Source organism: Canis aureus, chromosome X (assembly GCF_053574225.1).
Source record: "Canis aureus isolate CA01 chromosome X, VMU_Caureus_v.1.0, whole genome shotgun sequence".
Taxonomy (NCBI): Eukaryota; Metazoa; Chordata; class Mammalia; order Carnivora; family Canidae; genus Canis; species Canis aureus.
The window spans coordinates 21,260,184-21,285,881 of NC_135649.1; the positions used below are offsets into that span (position 1 = coordinate 21,260,184).

Consider the following 25,698-nt stretch of genomic DNA (forward strand, 5'->3'; position numbering starts at 1 on the left):
TGGTACTTCCATCCTCTTACCTGTGCCCCTTCTTTCAGCTCTTTCTCCCTAGGGGGCTTGTTTTCCCTTTGTGGGTATATTTTTCCAACACGGCTGGGTAAAGTTGGGGTGCCCTTTGAGCCAAAATGCCTGCCTGATTCTTCTTTCTTTTATGAGTGGAAGCTTCCCTTAACCTTGTCTTCAGCTCACGTTCCACACATGTGAGGAGGTATCCATATTTATGATGAACGTTCTGTGACTTTTTGGATGTCTCTTTACTTGGGAAGTCCTATTACACAAGTAACTCTGAACCTCCTGCATTCCAGATACTTAGCTCTTTTATAAGTTTAGATTCATACATATGCTACCACATTTCCAAAAGTTTTCAATGGAATGGTATTTTATTTTTTTAAAATATTTTTATTGAGTAGAGTTGACAGACACTGTTATATTAGTTTCAGTTGTACAACATGGTGATTCAACTTCTCTACACATTAAGCTACGCTTACCACAAATGTAGCTCCCATATGTTATGCTAACTATTATAATAATATCACTGACTATATTCCTTATGATATACTTCTCATCTCCATGAATTATTCATTCTATAATTGGAAGCCTGTATCTCTCACTCCTCTTCACCCATTTTGTTCACTTCCTCTGGCCCCGCCTTCCCTCTGACAATGATCAGTTTGTTCTCTGTATTTACAGGTCCAATTTTGCTTTTTTGTTCATTTTGTGGAATCATATTTTCATGATATTCCACAAAACTTTCTTTTGGAATATATTCCACCAAGCCTTCCTTTTATAATTTTTAATGGAAACATAGTTAACATACAATATTATATTAGTTGCAGGTATACAACATAGTGATTCGACAATTACATACATTATGAAATGCTCACCATGATAATAAGTGTAGTCACTATCTTTTGCCATACACAGTTATTAAAATCTTATTGACTATATTCCCTATGCTGTACTTTTTGGTTTTAATAGAATTGGAGTGAATCTCATCAGTATGGTATAGGTAATTATTTTAATACCATCATCACTAACATATAGTTTTTACATTGTGACTTAAGCATATGCAGACTTTTTTTTTTAAGCTTGAGCTTGCACATTCTCTAGATTGGCTGCTTATCTTGCTCTGAACACACATCTTTGAGATGACTGTCTAAACAGAGGTACAGTTTTGTGGGTTACAGAACTTTCTCTTGTATGGTAGTTTCATGCCCCAGTGAATTTTACAGATACTCTAGGAAGACCTGTATTAAATTATCCTGGATTCAGATTTTAAATGTTTGTCCTTTGAGTGGTTCATAAAGGGTGAAGAGATAAAAGTACTTTTGCCTATACACGTTCAAAACTTTGAACTAATTCTTTTTTTTAAGGTTTTATTTATTTATTCATGAGAAACACAGTGAGAGTGAGGTAGAGACACAGGCAGAGGGAGAAGCAGGCTCCATGCAGGGAGCCTGACTTATTTTGCATAGCCTAAGTACACTTTAGATCCATCCGCATCATTTCAAAAGGCAATATTTCATTCTGTTTGATGACTGTGTAATATTCCATAGTCCTGGACTATTGGTTCACCCCATTGTTTTTGTGTATACACTGTTTCTGTCATACAAATGCTCAAGGGGCACCTTCTTTGTGTGTGCCAGAACTGCCTAATATTAAACAAACATACATGTTTGAAAAGTACAAATTTTCCGCACAAGTAAGTAGGGTACCGTGTATGAAAGCCATGTGTGACCAGGTCTTAGAGGACATAAAGGATTACAGTTCCATGGTCATATTTAATTAGCAGATCATTTGCATCAGAATAATACCATTCCAAAACAATGTGAAGCCTAGTTTGGGCTTATGGGGAATCTTAAGCCTCTGTATCCCAAAGTCACACACAGAGGCAGTAGATGTAGTGACTACATACCTGGACTTAGTGCTCATATGGTTTCCTACATTACTTTTTTAACCTGTATTGTGATTATCTCCACCTCTGTGAGCTGCTTTTGGGCAGAAACCATACATTTTATATCTGTTGCCAGAATGTAAAACACTGTCTAGCCTAGGCAATGTCCTCAGCAAATGTACATGAAATGAGTTAATGAACTTCAGAAACCAAGCACTTGTAACTAACTGCATATTGGAGTATAAAAAATAGAAGTGAGTTAGAAAAATGTAGTAGTGACTTTCAGAATTAATAACTTTGTACTAACATGGTTTCCCTCTTTTGATTTATTTTGGGTTTCCTTTCCCTAAAATTGGATTACATGGCCAAGGAGGATAAAAATTTCTCGAAGTGTCTGCTGCATACACAGCATTAGGCTATGTGATATGTAAAGGATATGAGAGGCTATGGAGCTAATATATTTGGACAATGTATTGATCTACTTGCCATCACATGCCAACTTAATCACTCTTTTCTGGGTGAGATCTAAAGGAGGATCGCTGCTTCAGGCTCCTAGCACTTTTATTGAATCTGTAGATTACTTAGGTATTCTGGAAATGTTAGAAATATCAAATGTTTCAATCCATGAGCATGGAATATCTTTCCATTTATTTGTATCCTCTTAAATTTCTTGCATTAATATCTTGCAGTTTTCAGTACAGGTCTTTCACCTTCTTGATTAATTTTATTCCTAGATATTTTGATTTTTTGATAAAATTGCAAATGGGATTGCTTTTTTTCTTTCTCTTTCTGATAGTTCATCATGGTATATAGAAATGCAACAAATTTTTGTTCATTGATTTTGTATCCTGCAACTTTGCTGAATCAGTTTATTAGCTTGGACATTTTTTTAAATTTTATTTATGATAGTCACAGAGAGAGAGAGAGAGAGAGGCAGAGACACAGGCAGAGGGAGAAGCAGGCTCCATGCACCGGGAGCCTGACGTGGGATTCGATCCCGGGTCTCCAGGATCGCGCCCTGGGCCAAAGGCAGGCGCCAAACCGCTGCGCCACCCAGGGATCCCGCTTGGACATTTTTTGATGGTGTCTTTAGGGTGGTCTATAAATATCATGTCATCTGTAAATAGTGTCAGTTTTGCTTCTTTTCCTCTCAATTTGATAAGCTTTTATTTCTTTTATTTGCTTAATTGCTGTGGCTAGGACTTGTAATACTATGTTGAATAAAAATGGCAAGTGTGGAGATCCTTGTCTTGTTCCTGATCTTAGAGGAAAAGTTTTCAGATTTTCACTGCTGAGTATGTTTTTTTAATTTTTATTTTTAAAAATATTTTTTAAATTGGAGTTCAATTTGCCAACAGAACACTGTTGAGTATGTTAACTGGGTTTATCATATACGGCCTTTATTATGTTGAGGTACAATCCCTCTCTATCCATTTTGTTGAGAATTTTTCTCATGAATGGATTTTGAATTTTGTCAACGTGCTCTTGTGCATCTATTTGAAATGGTCATAAGATTTTTATTCTTCATTTTATTGCTGTGATGTATCACATTGACTGATTTGCAGATTTGAACCATCCTTGCATCTGTAGAATAGATCCCACTTTATCCTGGTTTATGATCCTTTTAATGTATTGTTCAATTCAGCTTGCTAATATTTTGTTGAGGATTTTTTTTTATCTTTCCTTTGATTCTTCATACCACTCTTCTCTTTCTTTCACATCTATTTTTATTTTTAAGTTACTTCTTTTGGAAAGATTTTTAAATCCCTATCATCTTTGAGGTAAACTTTCAGATGACTTGGAACAGAATTCCTGTTCTTTTGGGCCTTCAGGATCTAAATATGGAAGGAAAGAAGAGAGGGTATTCAGATTTGCTAAGCATGTATCATGTGCCAGGCACTTTATATGCAACATTTTATTTAATCTCTGAAAGAAATCACTGCGATAGGTATTACCAACCTCATTTTTCATGTGAAGATATTCAAAGACTAAATAAGTGAGGTGACTTATCCAAAGTCATATAGCTAAGAACTGGAGGAACTAAGACTCAAAGCCAGGTCTGTTTGATTCTGTGACAACTGATGTACTCCCAAAGAAAAAAGCTCTCCACCATAATTTCTAATAGGCATTTCTTTCTTTGCTGACTCAGAGTGTAAAGGTATAATTCATTTATCAGTGTATTAAATGAACGTGTTTTTTCTTTTGTTGAGTGATCTGCATCAAGATAGTTTGTTCCAGACTACTATAAGCTTCTAGTATTAAAGGAAATTTTTTCCCAATCTGGCATTGAAAGCATCATGATCAGATATATATGTAACAAAAATGGTGGATTTTCTCATTTCTTTATACACAATTCCTTAAGTATGTCACATATGCCTTTTCTTTTTTGTATTTTTGAAGCATCTCAAATTATACCCCATCAGCCACTATTGATCTTATCTACAAATACATTTTTTTCTGGCCATTGATTTTGCAGTCAGATCTGCTGAAGCTCCAGATGTTTTAGGATCAGATGATTGGTTTATCTCAAATCCCTTAGGCAAAATTCTGCCCCAAATCTTGGGGCTATATGCAAATTTTCACTCATTTATTTCGGAGGTAGTTTTAGCTACTATTCTGTGAAAGGCATCAAAGTGGAGAGTAGTGCTTCGGAAATGAATAAGATGCAGCTTCTACCTTATGGAGGTCACATGCTCCAAAGAGCTCCTTTTCCTCCAAAGTAGTAAAGTCAGCTGCATAGTCAGGGCCTTCTCTTAGATAGTCTCACTTACAATTCAGCAACTACAGAAGAAAATGTTCTGTCATCTCACCAGCACCTTAGACTAAACACTATCTGCTTTGGCTCCTTCTGGCCTCAAGATATGACCTGGGAACTGACATCTAATTTTGTTTGTGTGTCAATTGTTCCATCCCAGTACTTCCTTTTCTGTATACTGTTTTTGCTTATCCCTAATCAGCTTGATGAGTGTGTTTATAGGGTGTGGAGAAATTATATATATAATTATGTATACTTTATATATATTATTAATACATAATATATTAATATAATTATATAAATTATATATAATTATATAAATTATATATTAATTATAACTTATATGGTTCTATATGTTATATATAATTATATATAATATAAATATATAAATTATATATTAATATATATATATATATCCTGCAACAACAATCTTTGGTAGTTTAAAAAGGGCAAAGGAGAGGAAATATTTTTCAGAGCATGGGCAACCTGTAATCAGCTGCCAGTGTACAATCTTGTTTCCTATTGGAGACCAAGTTTCTGTAAATAAGTCAAGATAGGTGAAGAGTAGGCCTTCAGGTCCCCTGCCTGAAAGAGCAGGCCCTCAGATTCTCTGCCTCAACTTTAACCATAGCAGCTTTTATCTTTTGAATACACAAAGACCTCTCTCTTAATTGATCTTGATGTAAATAACTCTAGATTAAAGACATTCCTCATTCTTTGCACAAAGCAATCTGGCTAATGGCCATGCCCTGATGAATACCTGCATCTAGTCAGCTACTCTCTATATGTATGTCCACACAGTTATGGTTTTGTCCCACTAATTCTGTGTTACCTTACCAAGATTCATCTGTATTTTTCCAAAACCTGTTTGTGTTTGTTGCACTTGTTTTTGTGAGTCTTATTTTAGTAAACTTTAATAAAATTATATGAACCAAAACAATATGAAGGAAAAAGAAAATTGTTTCTACCAAAACTAAGTTACATGCATTAAGAAAGCTAAATAAAGATAGGTCACTAAAGATACTGTTATTGAATTAGATGTAAAAGATTGGGAACAAAATTAAAAACTATCCAAGGAGATTATGTACTTAGCTTGCTTTGCAAGTGTGTTTAAGTTCTTGCTTCATTTTAAAGAGACTGAAACTGGAAATCAAAAATGATGCATTAAGGGTAAGGTTTATGCAAGAATGATTAAACAGAACTCAATCACTCAACCTACAGTCAAAGAAATGATCAAAACAAAAAAGAAAAAAGGGTCTTGGCCCTAAATAAAAAGACTAGCTTAAGAATTTATCTTTCATGGGGCACCTGGGTGACTCAGTGGTTGAACATCTGCCTTTGGCTCAGGTTGTCCCAGGGTCCTGGGATCGAGTCCTGTATCAGGCTCCCCACAGGGAGACTGCTTCTCCCTCTGCCTGTGGCCTGTGTCTCTCATGAATAAATAAATAAAAATGTTAAAAAAAGAATAGATCTTTCATGGAATAAGTCAAAATAGAGTATCTTATAAAAAAGTGTTAAGGGTGTATCTGTGTGTGTGTTATGACTCTGCTTTATTTGACTCTTTAAATTAACAAATATCAGATCCTGATTACATTGGCTAAAAAGTTACTCATTATACAGAGCCCTGCTTAAGATTTTATGTTGAAGAAGAAGACAAAGGAGAAGGAGGAGAAGGAGGAAAATAAAGAGGAAGAGGAGGAGGAGAATGAGAAGAAGAATCTAATGCTTCTAGTATTTTTTTTAATTTCCAAATTTTTGTAGACTGATAATTTGTAAAATAAAATTAAAAATTCATGACAATGTGAAATTGCTCTACATTTCTAAATGTTATCTCAATTCCTGAATTTAGCTCAATCTTTCTGCTGACCAGTAACAAATAGTGGTGTGATTAGCATAAGTCTGCAAACTACACTTTGAGGAGCACTGACTAGACTATTGTGGTTGTGTAACCACAAAACCACAAGCCCAGCCCTGAAAATGTCATAAAACAAAGAGCTAGTTTCACTCAACCCACATGGTATAATGCAATGGGATACATTTTAGCAGTACTAGGTGCATGAAAAGCTTGAAGTCTCTTCTGTGATCAAGTGTTAAGATACTACTCAGATACAGTATAAAAGGGACCAGGTATTTTATCTTAGCTTCTATACCCACACAAAAATCCTTATGTATCTCAAGCACTCATATTCATAGATATGTTTAATACTTGATTTTCTTTATATTTCTCTGGGTTTATTTTGGACTCCTGGCACCTATCCAGAATGGCATTTTCACAGCCTTCTGTCTCAATATTTTAACCTCAAACAGGTTCTGTATGATCAATATGAGTAGCTAGTATGCAGAAATTAATATACTGTTTTTACAGACTGTATCAGTGGGGCACTAAAGCCCAGAGAGATTAATGGACTCATTTAATATTATTCAACAAGTCAGCAAGATAAACTAAAACTAAATTTTCTCTTTTGAAGGACAATTTTTTGGGTCAATTTTACTTACTGACCACCTACCTTGTTCCAGGCATTATGCCAGGCTAGGGCTACAAATGTTAATAAAATATAGTCCCTGAACCCCACAATGAGCTCAGATCATCTTGGATAGCATCAACAAATATCCTGATAATTATGATTCATTGGAATAAATGATGCAATAACAAAATAAATTGCTATAAGAGCCTAGAGGAGAAAAGGGAATAATTTTACCTAGAGAGATGGGAGAATTATGAAAGAATTCAAAGAGAATGTAAGACTTGAGGTGGAGCCTTTGAAAAATGTAGAATATCTGTTGTGAGCCTTAACATGATAATAATGGTATTATCTATAAGTTACATGAGCTATTATCAATTCTTTCCTCTCTCCCTTTCTTCCATCTTTCCTTCCTTTCTTCCTGTCAATGACCTAAGATGTAGTCTAGTAGACATGAAAGGGAAACACAAACCAAAAATTAGAGAAAAATTAGTACTGATTATACAACCATGAACTTATTCAGAGAAAACTGTAGGTAAGTGGTAAAAGACTGTGGAATAAAGTAACATTTTTGTTTTGTTTTGTTATTGTTGTGGTTGTTTTTAATGGAAAGATGAGTCTCATCTAGAGTCTTGGACCTGGTTTGGGGGCAGGAGATGGACGAGAAAGAAACTATCATAGTAGCACAGTAGCCTGAGGCTTTGGACCCAAGTGTCCAAAGTCTAAAAAGTTGATAGAGGTACCTCTTATGTCAGGGTTCACCATCTCCGGAAAAATGTTTTCTTGCTGAATAGCCTCCCCAGTGCTCCTTTTTATATCCTTGTTCCTTAGACTATAGATGAAAGAGTTCATCGTGGGAGTTACAATTGTATGTATACACAACAGCAGCTACCTTATCCCTTTCTGCTGAGTAGGCAGAAAATGGGGATAAAGTAGACCCCAACGATGGATCCATAGAAAAGTGCTACAGCTAAAAGATGAGAGCCACAAGTGGAGAATGTTTTCCACTTCCCCTTAGCTGAAGGAACCCCAAGTACAGTGCAACAAATAAAGGCATAAGAGACAATAATAAAGGTGAAAGGGATAACGATAACTGCTCCCCCAATGACTAGGATTGTCAATGCATTGATTTGAGTGTCTGTGCAAGCAAGACTTAAAATGAGTTTTAGGTTACAGAAAAAGTGGGATATTTTTTTATCGCAGGTGGTCAAGAGACCCAGCAGAGTGAGATGCAGCATTGAGACAAAGTTGGAGATGACCCATTGAATCATTGCCAATAAGGCACAATGCTTGGGTTTCAGTAATACAGCATAGTGTAATGGGGGACAAATGGCAATATACTGGTCATATGCCATGGTTGCCAAGAGGAAATTGTCCAGGTTTAACAGCAACATCAAAAAGTACATTTGTATAAGGCATTATGCAAAAGAGAGGGCTGGGTTCTGACTTTGGATGTCTGCCAACATTTTGGGGATTGTAGTGGTTGTGAAGCAGATGTCAGTGAAAGATAGGTTGGCAAGAAAAAAGTACATGGGGCTGTGAAGGTAAGCATCATTGATAATAGCCAGGATAATAAGTAAGTTTCCTACCATGGTGACCAGATACATGCATATAAATAGCATAAAAATAAGTTTCTGCTGTTCAGGCCCCACAGTGAGTCCCAGGAGGAAGAATTTAGAAATAGTTCTGTTTCTTTGGTGCATGGTTCTGCTGTGTCTAAAAAGGGAAAAATTCAACCTCACTGTAAAATAGTAACATGGCACAAAAACTGGTCTGAGAACATTATACTAGATTATAGAACTGAATCAAGGTCTTGGAACCAGACAGTAATGGGTCATATTCCCTTCCTACTAAAATACATGTTCAACAAGGGCATGAATTTTATCTACTATGTTCAATACTGTAGAGCAGTGTTAAAGATGGTTCTTGGCACGTGGTAGGTGCCCAATAAATATTGGTTGGATTTATATAAGTAAGTGTGAATAAATGAAAAATTAATATTCTGAATTTACCACTCAATATTTTCATGATCTTGTTATTTGTGCTTTTCTAAGCCAATTTCATCAATTTTAAAATGTGGAGAATACCCACCTTACAAAGTTTTTTGTGAGAATTGCAGGGCACATGCAAAATGACATGTCTATATTTTAGCTGTTGCTGCACAAATAGTAGCTGTTATCATTCACTAATTTGGAAAAATCATAGACTCTAAAGGCAAAAAAGAAATCTTCAGAGAACATCAACCCAGCTTCAATCTTTGGGCAGTTGAGTATTCAATACACATATGATGGTATAGTTGATCACATTTTAGGATTCCAGAGACAGAGATGCCACAATACCCTTCCAGTACCTGATCCAATATTTTATCCTTTAGGAAAATAGCTCTTCCTCACATCTTCCTGAAATCTTCTCAGTTTTTACATTTCAAAAAAGAGAAATTAATCATCTGAATTAAGTGCTGCTGAAGTAATGTAGGGATGTCCACTGAATTAAGCAACACAGAGGTAATGTTTGGTGTTCTTAACAAGGCCATTTATAGTGGAGTTGATTGGGCATAAGCCAAAATGAAGAAGATTTATGGGTAACACTTTAAGACATAGTGTTTATTTAGGGCTTAGTATGTTGCAGACACTCTACTAAGTGCTTTCTGTGGATTATCTTATTAAATATTCACCACAACTCTGAGTTAAGTAGGGCTACTAAGATGTTCAATTTACAGATAAAGAAAAAAAGGATAAAGAGGTTAAATAACTTGATGATAATGATACATGGCTAGTGTAGTGGTCAGGATTCTGAGCTCAGTTCTGACTTCAGAGCCCTCTTGTTTAATCACTATTCAATATTGTCACTACACTGCTTATGTCTTCACGTTTGTGAAGAGCAAAACCTATGTCCTAGGCACATAAGAGCTAAAGTCAAAAGCTAGTAAGTGATGGAGCTAGACTTTAAATCTTGATACCAAAGTGTTTTTCTATATCTGTGTAAGTTTAAATGAGAGCAAGTGGGTTTACAAATGGGAAGATTTGTCCTTGCTTATTCCAATTTGCACCTTATCTATGCTGCTGTGAGATCTGTTTTACACACTTGCTACTTACTTAAAGATCTACAATGCATTCATACCACCTTCTCAGTCTAATGTAACTGGACCACCATAGCATAAGTTCACATACTTCTGCTGGTTTGCTGTTTAATGTACTCTCAAAAAAAAAAAAAGAGTTTGGCAGCACTAATGGATAGTAGGAGCAAAACAGCAGGAAGAATGCTGCATTTACTTAACATAATTTTTTCCCAAGTACTATAGCAGTACTCATTTGCATACTAACAAATAAATGTGCTAATTATAAATCAGGCAGGATCATGTCTGGTGGGACCTCTGCTAGGCAACATTTAGCCATTTCATATGTACAAAATGTACTGAAAATAATCAAGTGGCATATTATCATGTACATGTAATCTAGGCTTTTCACTAATGCAAATTTTATTAGCAAAGTTTGACAGTCCACATTTCTGAGTTGACCTAGGAACCATAGAAGCTAGTTCCATTTAACTGTTTGTTCTCTGTTCTCCTCAAGCTGGCACCCTATTTTACAACCAAACACATAAGTATCTTCAGTCTTTCAACTTTTATATTCAAGTCACTAATTTAGCACAATACTCTTGTAGTAAATGTGGGGAGCAAATGTTTATGTATTTAGGTTGGGGTTTTTCCCACAACTTACCCAGATATTTTGTGGCTATTTCCAAAGCTATTCCAGTAAGAAATAGTTCCACTGTCTCTACATAAAAAAAAATCAGTGATTTTTTTCAAAAACTGTTGTGAACCTTTCCTGCTAAAATAGAAAAAGTGAAGAGGGCTGGAATAGAACGGAAAACCTCAACCACCGGTAGTGGTGTTTCTGCTGTTGTATTTAAAAAAGGATCTCCCTAGGGCTCAGGGCAATCCTCTAGGCTTCTTATTAGAAACCACTCTCAATTCCATCCTCTATGGACCAAGTCCTCCCTACTGTGATATATATGGGACACCTGGGTGGCTCAGGGCGTGATTCCAGAGTCCCAGAATCGAGTCCCACACTGGGCTCCTTGCATAGAGCCTGCTTCTCCCTCTTCCTATGTCTCTGCCTCTATCTCTCTCTGTGTCTCTCATGAATAAATAAAATATTTAAAAATCCATACATATACATATGTAATGTGTATATATATATCATGTGTGTATATATGTAATGTTTGTGTGTGTATATATATATATATATATATGTATTTGCATGCTTTATGTCCCTGTTATATTTCTACTCTAGTTAGAAAACAAAAATATCAACTACTTTTGTTTTTTTTTTTTTTTTTTTTTTTTTTTACTTTTGAAGAAAAACTTTTCTTTCCATCATACCTTTTGCATCTGTATGTAATACAATAACAAACTGACCCAGGTGATATTTGGAGAGGAGTAATAATGAAAGCAACACTAGAGTGTTTATTATTTGTCAGGCACTGTTCTAAGCCCCTCATATATATTACCTCAATTGATTTGTGAAAAGATTTTATTTATTTATTTATTTATTTATTTATTTATTTATGAGAGAGAGAGTGAGCGAGCATGAGTTAGGGGATGGGGCAGAAGGAAAAGAAGAGAAAGAATCTCAAGCAGACTCCACGCTAAGCACTGAGCCCCACATGGGGCCTGAACTCATGACTCTGAGATCATAATCTCTCCTGAAACCAAGAGTTGGATGCTTAACTGACAGAGCCACCCAGGTGCCCCTTAACTCAATTTTTATAATAAAATTGAAGGAGGTAAAAATATGATCCCCTTTTTCACAGATGAGGAAACTGAAAAAAATGATTTACATAAGGTCATACAACTAGTTGATGGTAGAGCCATGATTCTTACCAGAAACTCTTGCTCTTGCTCTCATTTTCTGAACTACTGCACTACTCTATCTCCTAGTAATCATGGGAGATCTCTAGAAAAAGAAGGCATTTTGGGAAATTGGCTAAAAATGATCTTCTCAAACTTTTCTCCTGTCATATTCCCTCTCCTGAATCCCAGCAGAATTCTCACTGCCTAGGCAAGTCTACCTTCAAACCTAGAGACTATGTACATTTCAACTACTCTTTTTCTTAATGTTATCATGAAGGGCTATCCTTCCTTTAAATAGAAGTCAATCTCTTCATCTATATTCCAGATCCCTTCCCTTTTGCCTTCCCAGAAGATTTATGCCATTGGTTGATTTCTTTCATATATCTTCAACCAGTCCTTCTCTACTGGATTCTTTTTTCAGCTTTTTAACATATTGTAGTCTCCTATGTTCAAACAAGTGAACCCCTCTCCCCCCCCATCAGATCTCTCAGCTTTCTCAGTTACAGAACAATATTGCTACTACCATTAAACACACATTTCTTGAATTGTCTACATTTTTGTCTTCATCTCTTCACCTTGACCCACTCCAATCTGTCTTCTGCCCCACACAACTCCACTAAAATAGCTCTTGATAAGGTTACAATGACACTTGTGCTGCTAAATTCATGCTTTTTGGCAACTCAACAGCATTCACCTCAGATGATTGCCTTCTTTCTTGATGTACTTTCTTTCCTTTGATTTTTGAGAACCTTATTCCTCTGGTTTTCCTTTTATTTCTCTGGCCATTCTTTCTCCATCTCCTTTTGTGGCTTCTCCATATAACATTTAAATGTTTGTTGTGATTTCATAGAATTTTTCTTTGCTCATTCTACTCTCTCCCTAAAATAAAATTGCCACTTTCATGACTTCAATTACCATCTTTATGCTGATGATTCTGATTCTTATCTTCAACTCTCTCTTCTGAGTTCTAGAACCATGCACCTATTTGTTATATTCACTTATATATCTCATAAGCACCTTAAATACAGTGTTTTCAAAACCAAACTCATTGTCTACTCACCCCACTATCTGAAACCATTTTTGACCCTCCTCTATTATTCCTTACTTAAATAAAATGTAGCATATTAATTTTATTAATTTTTGTCATTTTGAAACCTCCCATCTTTTTCTTCCTTAAGATACCATTATTTAAGTCCTATAGATTACTGATCTTAAATATCACTCAAATGTATCTCCTTCTCTTCACCACCCTATTCTAGGCCATTAACATGTGTCTGTATCTAATTTGTTCCCTCCAAACAGTCCCAGGCTAATATTTTTAGTGACTTCTTATTCCTCTTACCTTAAGACCCAGAATTTGTTTTTTTCTCAGAGAGCCACTTTATTCAGTTCTGTACAAATGTTAACATTAGCATAAGCCCAACCCATCTTAGCATGTATCCCCCTGTGGAGAATAAAGCATAAGGTCCAGAATTATTAATGTATCATACAATGCTTGGCCTTCTTCTGAATTTCCATGTTGTGCTCTTCTTCTTTCAATTCCTTGAAAACTCCAAGTTCTTTCTTGTCTCATTTTTTATATGCTCATATTCCTTGTCTGGAAGGTAATACCCTTTACATGTGGTTAACTCATATTACTAACTCAAGTCTCAATTTAAATGCTTTTTATTCAGACTTTCTCTGATCTCTCAAGTCCATGTCAGTTCCTTGCAGTGACATTCCATATCCACCCATACTTCCCCTATAAAAAGTATTTATTGGAACTACTTGTCCCTCCTATTATACTCTAAATTCTATGAGGATAGGGACCATGTCTATCTTCTATATTTCCAATGCTTAGTGAAGTGCCTGACAAGTAGTTGGTACTCAAACATTTATGAATGATTGAATTCATAGAATAGAAATTATTTATAGAACAATTAATTTGGGTTGGCAATAGTTGTCATGGAAGACTTAAAAGAGAAAATTACTTTTTAAATGAGTCTTGGAGAATAAAAAGCAATTTGAAGCACTATTGTAAAGATATAGAGAAGAAAAGTGTGAGTCCTCAAAGTACATGATGTGTGTAGTAACTTGGAATTGTATGGTGTAGCTGTAGTACAGGAAAAGGTTGTAGAAGGTAGCAGATTGGGTATAACTATGAAGATCTTTGTGTGTACCACCTGATTAATGATGTTCAGCAGCAGCATCTAGGGGAAGCAGCAAGCATGATTTTGTGTTGTGGAAAATTCAGAGTTCAGAGCAGACTGACAATTACCAGGGAAGGATTAATATCAAAAATACTAGGCAAAATGAATATCATTGAGTATCCCTTTCCCTTTTGGCTCCACTTCTTTGTTTGGAGGATCCCTAGAGACCTGTATTCCTATTTCTAGTGACCAAGAGTATGTGTGGGGTCTGCCTGACTAGAGAAATGGCTGAGAATACTGGGGAATGAGGAGTTGTGTAATCCTCTTGCAGATAGAATCCCGGGCCAGTAGTAAAATAGTGTCTCTTTATTCCCATTTTGTGATTCTTCATCAAATTTAGTAAATTACATGAGAACTTGCATTGGATTTTACATTTTTTCAGGAGCCTTGGACTTTTCTAGAGGAGCTTGTAAGTCTTTAAGCAATTGGTATTTAGTATTGTAATGTCTGTTCTGTTTTGTTTTTTTAAGGGGCATATTTGGAAACAGAATACACTGACACTGACCTTTTCTATGAGGGGCTGCTTTTGCAAACGTCATTGCAAATGCATTCAGGAATCATTCATTCATGGGGGCTGTTCAGAGGCAGGGGAAGGGAAGTGCCCTGGGAATTGACAATAGCACCAAAGCAGCACAGAAAAGAGCAGAGAGGTTCAGACATGATGAATAGGGTCATCTTTGCTATGAAAAGATTGATGGATCCGAGCTGAGGCTGCGGCCACCACAGCCGGTCTAGACAGCCCTCAGCGCCAGTTGGCCGCAATATGGCAGAACGTGCAGCATTGGAAGAGCTCGACTTCAGGGAGAGCGCGTGCAGGGCCTCAAGCAGCAGAAGGCCAGCACTGAGCAGATCGAGGAGGAGGTAGCAAAACTACTGAAATTGAAGGCGCAGCTGGGCCCTGATGAAAGGAAACAGAAGTTTGTGCTCAAAACCCCCAAGGGTACAAGAGACTACAGTCCCCAGCAGATGGCCGTTCGAGAGAAGGTGTTTGATGTAATCATCAGCTGCTTCAAGCGTCATGGTGCAGAAATAACTGATACACCTGTGTTCGAACTAAAGGAAACACTGACTGGAAAGTATGGAGAAGACTCTAAGCTTATCTATGATCTGAAGGACCAGGGTGGAGAGCTATTGTCCCTTCGCTATGACCTCACTGTTCCTTTTGCTCGATATTTGGCAATGAATAAACTGACCAACATTAAACCCTACCACATAGCCAAAGTATATTGGTGCGATAACCCAGCCATGACCCGAGGCCGGTATCGGGAATTCTATCAGTGTTACTTTGACATTGCCGGACAATTTGACCCCATGATCACTGATGCAGAGTGCCTGGAGATCATGAGTGAGATCCTGAGATCCCTTCAGATAGGCAACTTCCTGGTCAAAGTAAATGATAGGCACATCCTAGATGGGATGTTTGCCATCTGTTGTGTTCCTGATAGCAAGTTCCGTACCATCTGCTCCTCAGTGGACAAGTTGGACAAGTGTCCTGGGAGGAAGTAAAGAATGAGATGGTGGGAGAGAAGGGCCTCGCAACCAAAGTGCCCGACCACATTGGGGACTACATCCAGCAGCATGGTGGGATATCCCTAGTGGAACAGCTGCTCCAGGATCCTGAACTGTCCCAAAACAAACAGGCCTTGGAGGGCCTGGGAGACCTAAAACTACTGTTTGAATACTTGACCCTGTTTGGCATTGCTGACAAGATCTCCTTTGACCTAAGCCTCGTTTGAGGGCTAGACTAGTATACTGGGGTGATCTATGAGGCGGTGCTGCTACAAACCCCAGTGTAGGCAGGGGAAGAGCCCCTGGGTGTGGGCAATGTGGCTGCTGAAGGACGCTATGATGGGCTGGTGGGCATGTTCGACCCTAAAGGATGCAAGGTGCCATGCGTGGGGCTCAGCATTGGGGTGGAGCGGATCTTTTCCATTGTGGAGCAGAGGCTAGAGGCTACGGAGGAGAAAGTACGGACCACAGAGACACAAGTGCTTGCGGCATCTGCACAGAAAAAGCTGCTGGAGGAGAGACTAAAGCTTGTCTCAGAGCTCTGGAATGCTGGGATCAAGGCAGAGCTGCTCTATAAGAAGAACGCAAAGTTGCAGAACCAGTTGCAATACTGTGAGGAGGCAGGCATCCCACTGGTGGCCATCATTGGTGAGCAGGAGCTCAAAGATGGGGTCATCAAGCTCCGATCAGTGGCCAGCAGGGAAGAGGTGGACGTCCCAAGAGAAGACCTTGTGGAAGAAATCAAAAGGAGAACAAGCCAGCCCCTTTGCATCTGCTGAGTTGAGCAAACTATCAGGGGAAAGTGGGCCTGGCACTATTTGTGGCTAAAACAAGACTCTGCATATGTACTTCCAACAGCTTTGCACACTTCTTTTCCAGCAGGAAGACCTCCACAGTAGTCAGAACAGAGACTTTTTATTATGAATACTTTACTGGTAATCACAGGCAAAAATGGCTAGGTATTACACCATTTTTCCATAGGAGATCCTGGGGGCTGAGTCTGTGCTCCAGGGATAGAGCCTAAGTTGGTCTCCACTGTAGGACCCCTATGCAGGACCCTAACCAGATGGAGGGAATGCTCCCCACAACCAATCCTTAAAAGTCCAATAAAATGACTCAACCCCTGGAAAAAAAAAAAAAAAGATTGACGCTTCCTCATCTGGAGGATGGATCCATATACTCTTAAATTCTTGTTTGCATATTTTTTTGGTTTTGACACAGAAGATCACAAACATTACCATTGTTTTGGTCTCGCTTCAATTCTCAACTACCTGAGTGACCTTTGGAAAGCCTTCTATCTGGATAGTAGTTTTATCCTCTGTAAAAATGAAGGGGTTAGACTAAATTATCTGTATATTCAATTTCCAGGCTGAAATTTCACAATTCTGTGATTTCTAATTGAGTGCATTTATATGTATTGTGGTGGAAATGTGATTGTATATGACTAGAAGGTAGGTAGTAGGAATAGTACAATTTCTTCTCCATGAACACAGTGGGTTTTGTATATGTGTTTTGATGTATAATTCATGAAGTTTCCAAATTTCCCACTTAGATTTCGTGACAGTAGAATTACATTCTGCTTAATAATTTCACCTATGTTATATATGTGGGTAGGAAGTTTATTACAAAAGAGTGTCTTAGGGTCATCTGGAGGTGGTTGTAGAAATAGGCTTCTGTTTGAGATGAGGAAACAGGAGAAAGGGAAGAAAAAGATCAAGTATAGCTTTAAGTAATCTGCTTGATAAAAGTTTTTGAAAAACACTAGAAACAATTATCAGCTTGTCAACTAAATCAGAACCAATCTCTGTTTATATCTTCATTGGTCATTGGAAATCTCTTAAAAGAAGATGGACAACCAGACTATCCATTTATTCATTGTTTCACTAATGGGAGAAGGAGGCAGTATGAAAATTTTTCTTCAGGATTAGGGAAGAGGGAATGAAGTGAGAGAAGCAGCCCATATATCTCTTCCCACTCATCCAGTTGGCAGAGAATGCTCGAGGATTCAGTAAATCCCCTTTTGCCTTTTTCTCTCCATCCCCCACAAACATCTCTAGCAGCAAGGAAAAAAAGGAAACACTAAGAGGAGTGGAAGAGCAAGGGCTAGATTACGAATAGCATTCCTGCTCCATCCAATTATCAGCTTTATTAAGGTTTTGTTGGCAATTACATAACAGAGACTTTAAGACATAGGATTGCTAAAGGGAGGTCAGGAGGGATATATGGGAGCATCAAAGTTTAACCACTTAGCTACTATCATTACAGAGAATCATAGCAGATGGTGTCACATTTACTATTCAGCATGCTATATTTGGTGCATGAGCCATATTTGGCCAATTTTTAGCTTTTATGCTTCTTCATAATATTAGATTGTTGTGTCTGTGAAAGGAAATGTAATAAAGTAAAATTTAGAACACATAAAGCCCAGGTATTCTAGACAATACTTAGATACAGCTATATGGAACCCACAAATCTGTTAGGGAGACCTCACGCTTGCACAATGACAACTCTGAATACCAAAGTAGTGTTTACAAGGCAACAACTTAACAAAGGCAAATAATAGAATGCAAAGTAGAGTAATTCAGTAGGCGGAGTTAGGTGGGTTTTTATCATAAAAGATTCCTTGGAGAGGAGGCGGACCAAGATGGCAGAAGAGTAGGGTCCCCAAGTCACCTGTCCCCACCAACTTACCTAGATAGCTTTCAAATCATCCTGAAAACCTACGAATTCGGCCTGAGATTTAAAGAGAGAACAGCTGGAATGCTACAGTGAGAAGAGTTCTAGCTTCTATCAAGGTAGGAAGATGAAAAAAAAAAATAAAAAAGCATCCAAGGGGGAGGGGCCCTGAGATGAGCTGGGCTACGGCTGGGCAGCGAGAGCCCCCAGGACAGGAAAGCCCAGTCCCGGAGGAGCAGGAACTTTACCAATCTTCCCAATAGAAAGGCGCTCACAGGGAACTCGGGCAGGACCCCAGGAGGGGCAGTGGAGCCCCCAAGTTCCCAGGGGGCACTAACAGAGGAACTGTGCCCTAGGGGAGAGCACCCACACCACCAGCCGAGCACTGGAAAGGGCTGGAGCACTCACCCAGTGGGGCCTCTGGAGCAGCTCAGGTGGCGGCTCCGCTCAGAGGGGCCTGCCCGCCCCGGGACTGGGATTCCGTCAGTGCAAGCCCCAGAGCCAAGGGCTCTGGAGGACACACCCCAATACCCTGCGCTGCCCCCAGGACAGGCAGAGGCCGGGAGGACACAGGGCAGCAAGGACGCTCCTACCTTTGGTGGCCCCGATGTTGGGCAGATAGGCACCCCCCACCTCCAGAGCATCCAGGGCCCTGCAGAATGGGAGCTGCAGTAGTTACTGCGGGAGCTGACTCCAGAGCTGGAGAGCTGGCCACCGCCACTGTTGTTGTTCCTCTTGGTGCCACCTTGTACCAGGGACTTAGCAGGAGCCTCACAGGATAAACAGATCACACTGAGCCATGCACCTGGCAGGGAGCTGGCCAGCTCCCCCGGTGCACACACCTGAGAATCAGCCCAGCAGGCTCCTCCCCCAGAAGACCAGCTAGAATCAGCACAGCAGGCCCCTCCCCCAGAAGACCAGCTAGACGGACAGGAAAAGAGCAAGTTCTTGACCAATCAGCACTGGAAAGTTCCAGGGGAAGTCAAGGGACTTACATTATATAGAATAGGAGGATACTCACCCTTGTTTTTTGTGTTCTGTTTGTCCCGCCCCCCCTTTTCTTTCACTCTTTTTCTCCTTTTTCCAGTACAACTTGTTTTTGGTCACTCTGCACTGAGCAAAATGACTAGAAGAAAAAACTCACCACAAAAGAAAGAATCAGAAACAGTCCTCTCTCCCACAGAGTTACAAAATCTGGATTACAGTTCAATGTCAGAAAGCCAATTCAGAAGCACAATTATAAAGCTACTGGTGGCTCTAGAAAAAAGCATAAAGGATTCAAGAGACTTCATGACTGTAGAATTTAGATCTAATCAGACAGAAATTAAAAATCAATTAAATGAGATGCAATCCAAACTGGAGCTCCTAATGACGAGGGTTAACGAGGTAGAAGAATGAGTGAGTGACATAGAAGACAGGTTGATGGCAAGGAGGTAAACTGAGGAGAAAAAGAGAAAAACAATTAAAAGATCATGAGGATAGGTTAAAGGAAATAAGTGACAGCCTCAGAAGGAAAATATCTACGTTTTTGGGGTTCCCGAGGGCGCCAAAAGGGACAGAGGACCAGAAAGTGTATTTGAACAAATCATAGCTGAGAACTTCCCTATCATGGGAAGGGAAACAGGCATTCAGATCCAGGAGATAGAGAGATCCCCCGTAAAACCAATAAAAACCACTCAACACCTTGACATTTAATAGTGAAACTTGCAAATTCCAAAGATAAAGAGAAGATCCTTAAAGTAGCAAGAGACAAGAGATCCCCAAACTTTATGGGGAGAAGTATTAGGTTAACAGCAGACCTCTCCACAGAGATGTGGCAGGCCAGAAAGGGCTGGCAGGATATATTCAGGGTCCTAAATGAGAAGAACATGCAGCCAAGAGTACTTTATCCAGCAAGGCTCTCATTCAGAATAGAAGGACAATAAAGAGCTTCCAAGATAGGCAGAAACTGAGAGAATATGTGACCACCAAACCAGCTCTGCAAGAAATATTAAGGGGGACTCTGTTAAAGAAAGAGGAAGTCTAAGGAAACAATCCACATAAACAGGAACTGAATAGGTATCATGGTGACACTAAATTCATATTTTTCAATAGTAACTCTGAATGTGAATGGGCTTAATGACCCCATCAAAAGGTGCAGGGTTTCAGACTGGATAAAAAAGGAAGACCCATCTATTTGCTGTCATCAAGAGACTCATTTTAAATGTAAGAACACCTATAGTCTGAAAATAAAAGGTTGAAGAACCATTTACCATTCAAATGGTCCTCAAAATAAAGCAGGGGTAAACATCCTCATATCAGAAAAATTAAAGTTTATCCCAAAGACTGTAGTAAGAGATGAAGAGGGACACTAAATCATACTAAAAGGATCTATCCACCAAGAGCACCTAACAATCATGAATATGTATGCCTCAAATATGGGAGCTGCCAAGTATATCAATCAATTAATAACCAAAGTTAAGACATACTTAGATAATAATACTATTATACCTGGTGACTTGAGCACAGTGCTTTCTACAATCAACATATATTCTAAACATAACATTCCAAAGAAACAAGAGCTTAAAATGATACACTGGCCAAGATGGATTTCACAGATATATACAGAATTTTACATTAAAATGCAATTGAATACACATTCTTCTCAAGTGCACATGGAACTTTCTCCAGAATAGACCACATACTGGGTCACAAATCAGGTCTTAACTGATACCAAAAGATTGGGATCGTCCCCTGCATATTTTCAGACCATAATGCTTTGAAACTAGAACTAAATCATAAGAAGAAGTTTGGAGGGATTTCAAACACATGGAGATTAAGGACCATCCTCCTAAAAGATGAAAGGGTCAATCAGGAAATTAGGGAAGAATTAAAAAGATTCATGGAAACTAATGAGAATGAAGACAACCGTTCAAAATCTTTGGGACACAGCAAAAGCAGTCCTGAGGGGGAAATACATCACAATACAAGCATCCATCCAAAAACTGGAAAGAACTCAAATACAAAAGCTAACCTTTCACCTAATGGAGCTAGAGAAACAGCAGCAAATAGATCCTACACCCAGCAGAAGAAAAGAATTAATAAAGTTTCGAGCCGAACTTAATGAAATAGAGACCAGAAGAACTGTGGAGCAGGTCAACAAAACCAGGAGTTTGTTCTTTGAAAAAAATTAATAAGATAGATAAACCATTAGCCAGCCTTATTAAAAGGAAGAGAGAAAAGACTCAAATTAATAAAATCATGAATAAGAAAGGAGAGATCACCACCAATACCAAGGAAATACAAACGATTTAAAAAACTTATTATGAGCAGGTATACGCCAATAAATTAGGCAATCTAGAAGTAATTGGTGCATTCCTGGAAAACCACAAACTAGCAAAACTGGAACAGGAAGAAATAGAAAACATGAACAGGCCACTAACCAGGGAGGAAATTGAAGCAGTCATCAAAAACCTCCCAAGACACAAAAGTCCAGGGCCAGATGGCTTCCCAGGGGAATTTTATCAAACATTTAAAGAAGAAACCATACCTATTCTACTAAAGCTGTTCAAGAAGATAGAAAGAGATGGAGTACTTCCAGACTCGTTCTATGAGACCAGCATAATCTTAATTCCAACACTAGACAAAGACCCCACAAAAAAGGAGAATTATAGACCAATATCTCTGATGAACACAGATGCAAAAATTCTCAACAAGACTCTAGCTAATAGGATCCAACAATAATTAAGAAGATTATTCACCATGACCAAGTGGGATTTATCCCCGGGATGCAAGGCTGGTTCAACACTCGGAAAGCAATCAGTGTGATCGATCATATCAGCAAGAGAAAAAACAAAAACCATATGATCCTCTCAATAGATACAGAGAAAGCATTTAACAAAATACAGCATCCATTCCTGATCAAAACTCTTGAGAGTATAGGGATAGAGGGAACATTCCTCAGCATCTTAAAAGCCATCTACGAAAAGCCCACAGCAAATATCATTCTCAATGGGGAAGCACTGGGAGACTTTCGCCTAAGATCAGGAACAAGACAGAGATGTCCACTCTCACCACTGCTGTTCAACATAGTACTAGAAGTCCTAGCCTCAGCAATCAGGCAACAAAAAGAAATAAAAGGTATTCAAATTGGCAAAGAAGAAGTCAAACTCTCCCTCTTCGCAGATGACATGATACTGTACGTAGAAAATCCAAAAGACTCCACCCCAAGATTGCTAGAACTCATACAGCAATTCAGCAGTGTGGCAGGATTCAGAATCAATGCAAGGGAATCGGTGGCATTTCTATACACTAACAATGAGACTGAGGAAAGAGAAATTAAGGAGTCAATCCCATTTACAATTGTACTCAAAAGCATAAGATACCTAGGAATAAACCTAATCAAAGAGGTAAAGGATCTATACCCTAAAAACTACAAAACACTTCTGAAAGAAATTGAACAAGACACAAAGAGATGGAAAAATATTCCATGCTCATGGATTGGCAGAATTAATATTGTGAAAATGTCAATATTACCCAGGGCAATTTACACATTGAATGCAATCCCTATCAAAATACCATGGACTTTCTTCAGAGAGTTGAAACAAATCATCTTAAGATTTGTGTGGATTCAGAAAAGACCCCAAGTAGCCAGGGGAGTATTAAAAAAGAAAACCATATCTGGGGGCATCACAATGCCAGATTTCATTTTTTATTTTTATTTTTTTAATTTAAGATTTTATTTATTTACTGAGAGAGAGAGAGAGAGAGAGAGAGAGAGAGAGAGAGAGAGAGAGGCAGAGACACAGACAGAGGGAGAAGCAGGCTCCATGCAGGGAGCCTGACGCGGGACTTGATCCCAAGTCTCCAGGATCACAGCCCAGGCTGCAGGCGGCGCCAAACCGCTGCGCCACTGGGGCTGCCCCCAATGCCAGATTTCAGTTTGTACTACTGTGCTGTGGTCATTAAGACAGTGTGGTACTGGCACAAAAACAGATACATAGATTAATAGAACAGAATAGAGAATCCAGAAGTGGACCCTCAACTCTATGGTCGACTAATATTCGACAAAGCAGGAAAGACTATCCGCTGGAAAAAAAGGAGTCTTTTCAATTAATGGTGCTGGGAAAATTGGACATCCACATGCAGACGAATGAAACTAGACCATTCTCTTACACCATACACAAAAATAAATTCAAAATGGATGAAAGATGTAAATGTGAAACAAGATTCCATCAAAATCCTAGAAGAGAACGCAGGCAACACCCTTTTTGAACTTGGCCACAGCAACTTCTTGCAAGATACATCCATGAAGGCAAGGGAAACAAAAGCAAAAAATGAATTATTGGGACTTCATCAAGATAAGTGCTTCTGCACCGCAAAAGAAAAAGTCCACAAAACTAAAAGACAACCTACAGAATGGGAGAAGATAGTTGCAAATGACCTATCAGATAAAGGGCTAGTATCCACGATCTAGAAAGAACTTATTAACTCAACAGCAAAGAAACAAACAATCCAATCATGAAATGGGCAAAAGACATGAACAGAAATCTCACAGAGGAAGACATAGACATGGCCAACAAGCACATGAGAAAATTCTCCGCATCACTTGCCATCAGGGAAATACAAATCAAAACCACAATGAGATACCATCTCACACCAGTGAGAATCGGGAAAATTAACAAGACAGGAAAAAACAAATGTTGGAGAGGTTGTGGAGAAAGGGGACCCCTCTTGCACTGTTGGTGGGAATGTGAACTGGTGCAGCCACTCTGGAAAACTGCATGGAGGTTCCTCAAAGAGTTAAAAATAGACCTGCCCTACGATGCAGCAATTGCACTGTTGGGGATTTATCCCAAAGATACAGATGCAGTGAAACGCCGGAACATCTGCACCCCGAAGTTTCTAGCAGCAATGTCCACAATAGCCAAACTGTGGACGGAGCCTCGGTGTCCACTCAAAGATGAATGGATAAAGAGGATGTGGTCTATGTATACAATGGAATATTACTCAGCCATTAGAAATGACAAATACCCACCATTTGCTTCAACGTGGATGGAATCGGAGGGTATTATGCTGAATGAAATAAGTCAATCGGAGAAGGCCAAGCATTATATGGTCTCATTCATTTGAGAAGTACAAAAATTAGTGAAAGGGAATAAAGGGAAAGGAGAGAAATTGAATGAAAACATCAGTGAGAGTGACAAAACATGGGAGACACCAATCTCTGGGAAATGAACAAGGGGTAGTGGAAGGGGAAGTGGGCAGAGTGTTGGGGTGACTGGGTGATGGGCACTGAAGGGCGCACTTGGTGGGATGAGCACTGGGTGTTATGCTATATGTTGGCAAATTGAACTCCAATAAAATTTTTAATTAAAAATAAATATATTAATTAATTAAATAAACATCACAATAAAAATAAAGATTCTTTGGAGAACATGAGTTCTGGGAAAGTGATACCCATAGCTGCTTAATAATCAGTAGATCACTGGGACCGTTTTCTAGTTAATGCCTCAATCTCAGTAGTAATCTTGATATTTTTCAGCTGTGGTATAGAATTACTGGTCTATGTTAGGTAATATTTATTGTCATGTGGATCTCAGAGAGCACACTGTCCTTGAAGACATCTGGCAGGGGAACAGGATTCTTGCAAGTTTCTAATTGGCCTGGGAGAGGATAAAATTTGCCACCTGAAGTGCCAGGGGAACAAGTACATAGTATACTTCTTCCTTAATGAGATTCAAGGTTGGTGGAGGAGGGGGATCTTTAGTTCCTTGGATAGAATGTCCAGAAAGACAGAATTCAACAGTGAAATACAAAGGGTCACAGTGACCCAGCATTTTAGCAGCTTAGATATGTGTTGAATTCTCTCAGAACCAAACTGAGACATGGGTCTCTTATGATAATAGCTAAGTCTGTAGAGGGAAAAGATTTTTGCTGGGATAGAAGAGCTCTGTGCCTCAATTCTGGCTTGAAATCTTATTTTCAGAGTGACTTTGAACATATTACTCTCCTAATACAGATATTGGATTTGTTACCTATTAAACACAAAGGAATTTCTTTTCTGGCTATGAAACGATCCCATCAGATGACTTTAGAGTATAATGATCTTTATATTTATCACATGTTGTTTTGGAAAGGTGGTAGGATGGAGAGGCTAGTGCTGGGAGTTGGATAATTGTAAATGTACAAGTGCTTCAGTGAGCTCCACAGATAGATAAATCTGGAAGGGAATATGATTGTAGACTATTTACTACTCAACTGTATATCATCTAGCAGGCCTGCCTGACCCTTTGCCTCTCTTCTATGCAAATTCCTGCAAATTCCTATATTGAAGCTTTGACTTTCAGTGTGATGGTATTTGGAGACATGACCTTTGG

General features: G+C 38.6%; 1 pseudogene; it reads left to right on the forward strand.

Annotated features, from left to right (window-relative positions):
• The first annotated feature begins 14,897 nt into the window (after positions 1-14,897).
• Positions 14,898-16,711, forward strand: LOC144307645 (histidine--tRNA ligase, cytoplasmic pseudogene; annotated as a pseudogene).
• Positions 16,712-25,698: the final 8,987 nt, after the last annotated feature.